We start from the raw sequence: 8917 nt of genomic DNA, 5'->3' as shown, positions 1-8917 counted from the left end.
TCCCCACAAGAATAGCCATGCAAACTTGTGTGTGTGTGTGTTTAATCAGACAGAAAGGGGGGATTAAGGGCCAGGCACCTGGCAGGTGGAGAGACACTCTGTACTCATCAGAGCCAGACTGCCTGTCCTTCTGTCCAACACAATATGTCACACAATCAGAATCCTGCTATTACTGTTACACTACTGTAATAGCAGTGTGGCAGAATCGGACAAATATATGGTTTACTCTGTTACTGCTCGCACAGGATGCTAACGTATTAGCAAGTCTTGTTTTCTATTGTTTTTCTATTGTCTAACCGGGTCTCCTGGTAAACAGCCTCTAAGTAACAAAAACTGCAACCACAAACTCCACCCTTAAAACTACTATAGCCCACCCCAACCCCTGTCCCTGTCCCTGACTCATCCCTCAAAAACAAGTGTGCCATCTGCTTCAGACTATCCAAACACAGTATCTCAAGCAGCAGTGATCAGTGTTCTGTTAGAGCAAACACAGCAATTAGGCTAATTAAGATCCTACAGATTCACCAGGATTTATAGCAAGGAGGAAAGGAGAGGAACCAAGTGGGGTGGAGAGGAAAGGAGAAGAGAAGTGAGGAGAGAGAGAGGAAGGATGGAAGGAGAGCCTCTGATGGGCTGGCTGTGTGAAGCCACGGGAGTAAATGGCTCTGCAGGCCCCTGTCACCGTTGAGGCCAGCATGGGACGATCAGTGATGATGACGGGGGCATGGACTGATGTCAACACGCTGGCCCCAGCTGTCAATCATCCAGAGCTGCCCACTGTGAAGTGGAGAGCCATTCTGAGTGCTGTTCAATCACTGAGAGAGGGAGAGAGAGAGAGAGAGAGAGAGAGAGAGAGAGAGAGAGAGAGAGAGAGAGAGAGAGAGAGAGAGAGAGAGAGAGAGAGAGAGAGAGAGAGAGAGAGAGAGAATAAATGGAGTAAGAAAAACAAAGATGGAAACAAGACAGAAAGAGAGAGAGAGAGAGAGAGAGAGAGAGAGAGAGAGAGAGAGAGAGAGAGAGACAAAAGGAGGAACAGACAGACACGGAAAGGGGACATAGGGACAGAGGGAGAAAGTGTCCAGCTTTGTTCATGAGGAGGACACGACATCTTCATCCACTGGCTTTCACTCTGTGTGACCCTGTTCTTCCACAAGTGATGCTGTGTGAACTAAGCTTAGTGGTCAGTTGTTGTGTTTGTGCTGCCAGAAGTTCTGTGTGTCAGAGCTGGGCTGCAATCTAGGACCAAAAAGCAGCAGCTCTCCGGGGACGCAGAAGAAATGACCAGAGGGGTTCAGACGTAGGGAAAGACACGCAATAACAGAAAGTTTTCTCTCTCTCCCACAGTTTCAAACTATTACATTCCAACAAGCTGTTTTCAATTAGGGTGGATTCTAACTTTAGGTTGACTGTGTTTCTGCTGCTTCAGTTTGGAAACCTTTTAGTGCAGTGAAACGTCGTTTTATTCAGTGTAGTTTAGCGTGACACCTGGCTGTGCTCTTCTCTGTCTCTCTATCTCTGTGTTTCTCTTTTCATCTTCCTTCTTTTCTCTTATTTTTCTCTGTCTCTCTCTCTCTGCTCTTTATTTCTCTCTCTCTCTTTCTCTCTTTTTCTCTGCCCATCTGTGTTCCATGATCTTGCCCACACTCAAAGTCTAGGCCACACCGTGAGCAGCTAGCGTGGACCAGTCAGGTGGACCAGTCAGGTTGTTCCAGTCCTGGGCCCAGCTGTGGCGTCAGGGCCAGCGCGAGCGGGGGTGAGGCGGGCTGGACCTGACCTTGCACTCCAACATCCCAGCACGCACGCAGATGTGGGTCATCTGACATCTGTTTCTCACCAGTGCCAGCCCCACCCATATTCTCTTTAATAACCACCCCTACAATCACAGGGATTACTCCAATATTAGTGAGCCAGCTCAAGTGGCCCCGCCCAGCCCTCTCCCTGCTCTGATTAAGGTACAGTGCTACATATGGTTGTGGAGGCTTGCAGGGAAAAAAGCCTCCAAAAGAGCCAGATTAAAAGGCTAAATGCAAGCCCTCCATAAATAATATTAGAAAATAGCTATGAGGAAAAAGAAGGGGGTTGGGGCCAGCAGAGGGGCCAGGATGACAAAGAGACTGCTGTGTCTGGAGGCTGGAGGCTGGAGGCTGGAGGCTGGAGGCTGGAAGCTGGAGGCTGGAGGCTGGAGGCTGGAGGCTGGAGGCCTGGGGCCGGAGGCCGGAGGCTGGAGGCTGGAGGCTGGGCTGTGTGGAGGTGAGGTGATGAAGGGTGACATTGAATGGCAGCTTGCAGGACGTCGGCCTGTCATCGTAAACATGGATTATTGGCCATAGACAGGCCGTTTAAATAAAGATGGTGCATGCATACACAGGCATTCACACACAAACCTCACCGATATGTGAATTTGTACATACACATACATACACTCACACACACACACACACACACACACATACTCTCACATAGATGCAGGGCTGGCATCATACATGGGAATGGGTTGAGAATGGGTTGAGAGGATTAGCACGCTGTCATCCTCAGCATGGAGAAGCATACTTTTGCACTGTGGGAATGTGCAGGGTCCATTGTTGCAAATAACTGAATATATTATCATTCCAATTCAAGCTGATTTCAGAGGATGAGTCTAAAAATGCATACCTAATCTAGTAAGAAATGCAAAACATTTAATGTATTCATACTCATACACAAAGAAGTGTCTCAATATTTTTCAATCACGTCTAATCTGGGAATTAGTCATTTTTCCTGTCTTTTTCCATCTGTTTTTCTTTTTGTTTCTTGTGAAGTCTATTGCAATTTTTCTTTTTTCCTTCTGATTCTCTCTCTTTTCTCCCTCATTTCCGCTGTCATGTTTCTATTTTTCCTTCCTGCTCATCCTCCCTCTTCCTCCTCATTCTCCATCTCTTCTTCTCCCTGCTCCGTTTGACTCACTCTTAGAAGGCTATTTGTGGAAGTCATGGCCCGCTGCTGTTTACGAGCCTCAGAGGGCCCCAGTGCTGTCATTCTACCCTCTCCCCTCCCTTTCCCTTCTCTCTTCTCCCCTCCGCTCCTACCCTCTCCTCTACCCTACTCTCGTACCCTCTCGTATACTACCTTCTCCCCTCCCCTCCTCTCCTACCCCCCTCCCCTCCTCTCCTACCCCCTCCTCTCCTCTTCTTTCCCCTCATCTCCTCTCTTCTCCTATATCCCCTCCCCTCCTGCTGCCTCCCTCTCCTCTCTTCTCCTCTCCTCTCCTCTCTTCTCATCTCTTCTCTTCTATTCGCTTCTCCTGTCCTCTCCTCTCTTTTCTTCTCCTCTCCTCTCCTCTCTTCTCCTCCTGTCTGCTACAACTTGCCCCTCTCTCCGCTGCAGCTGCATCTGCATCTGCTGTCACCATGGAGACCTTGTTTATTACTTAAACCCCCCTCAGACATACACACATTGCACGCACATGCACACGCACACTCAAATACGCACACATACACACATCCACCCCCCTCTCCGTCTCCTTGTGGACAGAGGGTGAGGCAGGCAGCTCCTTGTTCTGGGTTTCTCTCAGGCATATAAAGCCCCCCGGATAAGGGACCTGCTGGATTCAAGCCCATATGCTGGCACACACATACACATACACACACACACACATGCTATATTAGCACGTAGCCTAATCACCTCCAGACTGGACAGCTAATGACCTTTGTGAGGGCTTTTGACTGGCTCTGGATGTGTGCAGGCAGGCTGGCCTTCACTGACACACACACAGGCATACATTACATGCACACACACAAAGATACACACGCAAATGCACACACATAGAGACGCACACGCACACACAAACAATAGTGAAAGGCCAATCCTAGCGGACGGCAGCAAACGGTTTTCATGAGAGAGGGATCTGTTACGCAACATGTGAGGAGCTGTAATCTGCATAGCTCCTACTAGCTTTTCAAGCCTCTTCCTGGCCAGACCAGCGCTCGGCCACGCTTAGCCCCACACCCAGGTGGCCTTAATGGGCTTAAGAGTAGCCTACAAGTCCCTCTTACCTCCTAACTTCCAGTCACCAGCCGCCAGCCTTCTGTTCCTGCATGTGACAGGAGACCTGCCCGTGAAGAGGTGTGTGTGTGCTTGATGATGCTCTGCTGGGCTTTTTAGACTTTCACTACCTGGACTGAAGAGCTTAGCCCCACGTGTCTGATGCCTTGTCTCCCTCTCTCCATTCACTTCTAACCCCTCTCACCCATTCTTATTTCCCCCTGTGCCTCTCTCTTTCTCTCTCTCTCTCCCTGTTTTGGTCCCTCTCTCTCTCTTTGTAGCTCTCTCTCTCTGTGTTTTAGTCCATCCCTCTCTCTCTCTCTCTCTCTCTCTCTCTCTCTCTCTCTCTCTCTCTCTCTCTCTCTCTCTCTCTCTCTCTCTCTCGCTCTCTCTCTCTCTCTCTCGCTCTCGCTCTCTCTCTTTCTCTCTCTGTGGTGTCTACAAATACAAATATCCGGTGATCTGGGCTGAGGCCATTAGCGTCCATGCTGCCCGTACAGGATTACTTAGCCTAGTAGCATATGCCAGCGCCAGGCTCCAGGTGAGGGGGCCATGCTGCCACGATGCTGTCTAATACCTGCCCTCACATGGGGCCGACACATGACAGGGCTGCTGGCCGGCTGCTCCGAGTAGACTAGTGGTCACTCCCATTGCAGCACAGGTCATCAGAGATTACACCAGTTGGTTATGTCCAGGTACAGTACAAACCGGACTAAACCTTAACCTTATATTTTGTGTTGAGATGTTTTATCTATTTAATCCATTCATCTTTCAGGTGGAAAAAGTTGGGTTTTGTAAAAGGAAATACAGCAACCAGCTGGCCCACATTAGCTGTTGTCTATCAGCATTGTGCTGTTGATGCCTTTGAAAAGGACAGCAAACCGATTGTTTTTTACCTCTTCCATATTTGCTCCCGTTTTGCCTCTCTAAATCAGCGGAATGCTCCAGTCATCCAGATAGGTGCCGGGCTTCACACTCTCTCTGTCATAAGAAACACACTGCCTGCACATGACACCATTAATACTTTGATACCAGACCATTTGTAATTTAAGCAAAACAAACATTAAAGTCATCCTCACAAGAGGTCTTTGTGGCCCATCCTCTCAAAGCAAGACCAGAACGGAACGATTGGTTCCAGATATGACTGCTTGCTCCCTCAGGCATCTAAAGGAAGATGAAGAGGAGGTAAGGGTAGGCATGTGAGAAGATTTAGTAATAAATGAAGAGAAGAGATAGACTGTTAAGGAGAGAGAGACAGAGAAAAAGAGAGAAAGAGAGAAAGAAAGAAAGAGAGAGAGAAAGCTCTGGAACTGGTCGCCTCTGGTCTCCTCTCTTATCTCTTTCTCTCTTTCTCACTTTGTCTCCCTCTATTCCCCTCTGTTGCTCCGTTCTTCCCTCCTCCTCTCCCTCTCTTCGACATCCCTCAAGTGAGTGCTTCATTCTCAAGAGGACCAGCCAAAATGGACCTGTCAAGGGTTTGGCTGGTCTCCAGCTCCTCACAACACCGCCGCACACACACACACACACACAGACGTACACACACCTACACACATCGGGCACACTCCCCATCTAGGGTGATTACATAGCCTTCCAAACTAATTTACACACACAGGCAGTCATGCTGAAAACTAATTTGTCCCAACATACACACAGCAAGACGAGGTCAGGACAGGAGAGGAGGAACAATCAGAGAACACCCTGGAAACATATGTCAACACTTCTGCACAAACAATCTTCCTGAGTCACTGCCATGCTCATTTGACTGGGGTGATAATTGTATTCATTAGGATTTGACAGTCAGGAAATCGTAAAATTGTACAAGACATTCCCAGAACATCTTCAATCGAGGCACGGCCGTCTAGACTTGGTCTTGATTTCCTTCGTAAAAGCGGAATGTATAAATTATGAGTGTATTTCTCCCTTCCTCCCTCCCTCTTTCTCACAGCTCCACCCCACCCCACCCCAGCCCACCCCACCCAGCGCTACCCCTCTGACACAGCCACAGTGCTAGGCAGCTCCAATTTGGCTAGTTAATTAGTCATTATTAGAGTCCCATTATGTGAGCGTGTGTGTGTCTCTAACAAGCCAGCAGATGTATACAGGGAGCGGACACTCTCAGTAGGAGGAGAGTGCCTGTCGGCTGAGCATCCATGCAGGGCGCCGGGGGAAATGAAGACAAACTGCGAGTGAGTGTGTGTGTGTGTGGCAGACAAAAAATGAAGAAGAAGAGACAGACACATCTACAGTTGTGTCCCAGAGATACTTCCTGAAGCCATCTGACACCTCCTTCCTGTTTGGAGAACACAGTCCCCTGAGGCGACATCCAGCTGGGGACACATAACACACACACTCACCTAAACACACACACACCTACACACACACATACACTCACACTATCACACGCACTAGCATGCAGTCACCAGCAGACAGACAGCTACACATGTGTGATGACACACAAGATCACAGACAGGCTCACACACAAACACACACACACACACAAGGAATCACATACGAGGTCTCCTGGGACTTCAGTCTCCTATCCGGTAGCCTTGGTGACACAGTTACACTGGAGACATCCAGGCTCATGGTACGGTTGCATGAGTGTATGTGTGTATGTGCATGTGTGTTTGTTTGTGTGTGTGCATGTGTGGGTGTGTGTGTGGGTGCAAAATGACTTGTGTCTGTGCATAATAGTGTGTGTGCATGTGTGTGCCAAACAGCTCCATTCCAGCAGCGCCTTGTCACTTCAGTGAGACTATGTGCATGACGCCCATAAAAGACCAAGTGGAGTGCTGGAGACAACAGCTGCAGCTCTTGGGAGGAGTCAACAGTCAGAGCAGAGAGAGAGGAAGAGAGGAGAAAAGAGGAAGAGGAAGAGGGAGGGGAGAGAGAGAGAGACAGAGAGAGAGAGAGAGAGAGAGAGAGAGAGAGAGAGAGAGAGAGAGAGAGAGAGAGAGAGAGAGAGAGAGAGAGAGAAACAGAAAAGACAGAGAAACTGTGAGAAACAGAGAGGGGGAGAGAGGGGGAGAGAGAGACAAATAGAGAGGGGGGACAAAGAGAGAGGGGGAGAGAGGGGGAGAGAGAGAGAACCGCAATAGTCCAGTAGACTGGACATCGTAAGATGCTTCAATCAGCTTAAGAGCCCTTAAGCGACACACACACACACAGACACACGCTCACACACACATAATAAAAGCTGGGTATACCACAACACCACAAAACCGTGACATTTCCTTTAGGATTTGCCGGAGGATTTCACCAAAAAGGGAACATTTCACTCAGGCCTACCACTTTGCTGTCAGCACACAAACCCAGCAGCACCACCTGCATTGTCAACCAGTACAGGAAGCGATTAGCCTAGCATAGCATAACAGCCAGTTCTGCCAGTTCTGCCATCCGTGCTCCAGGCCTGGAGGTGAGGAGAGATATGAGAACCTTCAGGACTCTGCTCCCAAATCTTGTGCAGTAGGATTAGACTCTGTTTATACACTAAAGTCTTTAGTCACGGTTCAGGTTAAGAGCACACACACACACATGTTTACGTGCATACACGCACACACTAGCTAGTGCCGACCCAGTTGGTGTGGATGCTGAGGTCTGCACCCATCTGCTCCTGTGTGTGTGTGTGTGTGTGTGTGTGTGTGTGTGTGTGTGTGTGTGTGTGTGTGTGTGTGTGTGTGTGTGTGTGTGTGTGTGTGCGTTTGTGTGTGTAATCTGCAACAGCCAGGCCACGGAGCTTAGAGGGGCAGACTGCAAACACTGCACAGGGATGAGACACCTGCCACAGGGCTAAGACCAGGGCACTCACTTACACACACACACACACACACACACACACACACACACATACAGATGGTTATGTTGTTCGGTCGGTCATGATTAAAATGTGATTTCTCTCAATGTTTGTTTAGCTTGTCCAACTCTCCAGTACACCATTTGCTTACAGTGGATGAAGAAACTTTATGGAGTTGGATAGCAAGAAGTTAGCTATCCTCCTGTGCTCTCGGTAAGAAAGCTTTCGTCTTTGAATCAGACTTGGGAGAGCATCTGTTGTTGGAGTGTCATGTCTGAATTTAGAACGTGTCCATGCACAAGGTGGTGGCTGAATTCAAAAACACCAATGCTCAAAGGAGCCTCTGTCGTGCTTCAGCACGGCATGCCAACTCCGAGCTGGCTAGCAGCTCTCCATAGGAGAACAGATGGCCATTACTATCATTTATAACTTATTAGTGCCTATAATCCTACCTGCGTCAAACACAGACGAAACGGGCTGCTTTTCCCCGCTTAGTTATTCCAAACAATCTCTTGTGCCAAATCATTCACCACGATTTAACGTCACTTTTTTTTTTTCTTGTCGCATTGATATGTATATATGTAGGATAATGTATGGTTATCCTGTCCTTAGATCAACAGCCCACACATGGCCCATGTGTGTTAAGCCGGAAGAAGCCATCATTTCGGAAACTTCAGACGTGGTGTAGCATGTGGCAAACGGAGCCCGAGGTGCTGTAGGAGAATGGATGGCTTCATTACCTCCTGAACAGAGTGCGGAGAAGACTGTGCTAATCTGGGAAGCCTGATAAACTACGACCCTGCTGCATTAAATGAGGGGTGTTCTCTTGTCAGAGGCACTCCCAAAGGGGTATTCACGTATAGAACAATAGTCGAATGGAACAGAATAGAATGGACTAGAATGGATTTTGTTTGCTCCAGGTGTGTAGAACCTTGGTGCTCACCGATAGAATAGAACGGAATAAAAACACAATCGAATCCAAAAGAGTCGAATAAGTTTGAACAAACAGAACGTGAACCCTTTCTTTTGCTTACAGGTATGTGGCTTGCAGAACCTTTAACAATCACCCAAATAATCCAACAGAACAGGACAGGATGGAATGGA

The sequence above is a fragment of the Hypomesus transpacificus genome, chromosome 3 (genome assembly GCF_021917145.1).
Source record: "Hypomesus transpacificus isolate Combined female chromosome 3, fHypTra1, whole genome shotgun sequence".
Lineage (NCBI taxonomy): Eukaryota > Metazoa > Chordata > Actinopteri > Osmeriformes > Osmeridae > Hypomesus > Hypomesus transpacificus.
Note: the sequence above shows the minus strand (reverse complement) of the source record.